Here is a 913-nt window from a genome sequence, read left to right on the forward strand (position 1 = left end):
ATGGAACTGGATGTCCTCCTACACGCTGCGGAATGCACCATTGTGTCACAGTTGAGCGATGGCCATTTTGATTCCTATGTGCTCTCTGAGTCCAGCCTCTTTGTGTACCCCTACAAAATTATCCTGAAGACATGTGGTACTACAAAGCTGTTGAGATGTATTCCTATTCTTCTGGAGTATGTGTCCAATTTTTCCTCAGAGGCTTATGGCTACAAGTATACACAGCAGTGTTCATTTCCCCCTAAGAGCAGTATTTTCCACATGGAAGTTTCATGGATGATGTATTCTATCTTGATCAATTTTTTGCCATCTTGGATCAGGCAACAAGGCATATGTTCTGGGTGACCACACTAAGATGCACAAATGGCACATCTACATAGCATTTGCTACTGATAAAGGCTTATCTTCTGACCCTGTCTACACTCTCAAAATGTGCATGACTGAGCTAGACAAGTCATGTGCTGCAAAGTTCTTCAAAGAGAATTCTGCAACTACCTCAGAGATGACCTCAAGCTCTGGGATTTCTTCCCTGCTTCCCCTTTCTCGCATATGTGATCATGCCTTTGATCCTTTTCTTGCATATTGGGCAGTAGAAAATTGACAAAGAGAGCAGAAGAAAGAAGGCAACTCAACTATGGAAGAGCCTATGGAGCTCACTGCACAGCTCAAGGCTTCCTTGCATGTGGAGGAATATTTCATTCATGTTGATGTAGAGTCTTTCTCCAGCAGCGGAGAAGATGAGAAAAAGGTTATTCCATCTCCAGCGCTCATAAACGGAAGGGTTCTAGATGGCGCCTCGAAAAAGAAGCCTTTAGACCCTCTGGATTCTGCTATAGTTCAGCCACTACATAGTTTATAGCATGTAGAAGATAGCCTGTTAGCCAAAGTAGGTCCAGTTACTGAGGAGGGTGAA

General features: G+C 43.6%; 1 pseudogene; it reads left to right on the top strand.

Moving 5' to 3' along the window:
• LOC148008910 (S-adenosylmethionine decarboxylase proenzyme-like) lies at positions 1-601 on the top strand (annotated as a pseudogene).
• Positions 602-913: the final 312 nt, after the last annotated feature.

The sequence above is a fragment of the Lygodium microphyllum genome, unplaced genomic scaffold (genome assembly GCF_053477565.2).
Source record: "Lygodium microphyllum isolate KBCC unplaced genomic scaffold, Lygodium_microphyllum_v1.1.10 scaffold_47, whole genome shotgun sequence".
NCBI classification, from domain to species: Eukaryota; Viridiplantae; Streptophyta; class Polypodiopsida; order Schizaeales; family Lygodiaceae; genus Lygodium; species Lygodium microphyllum.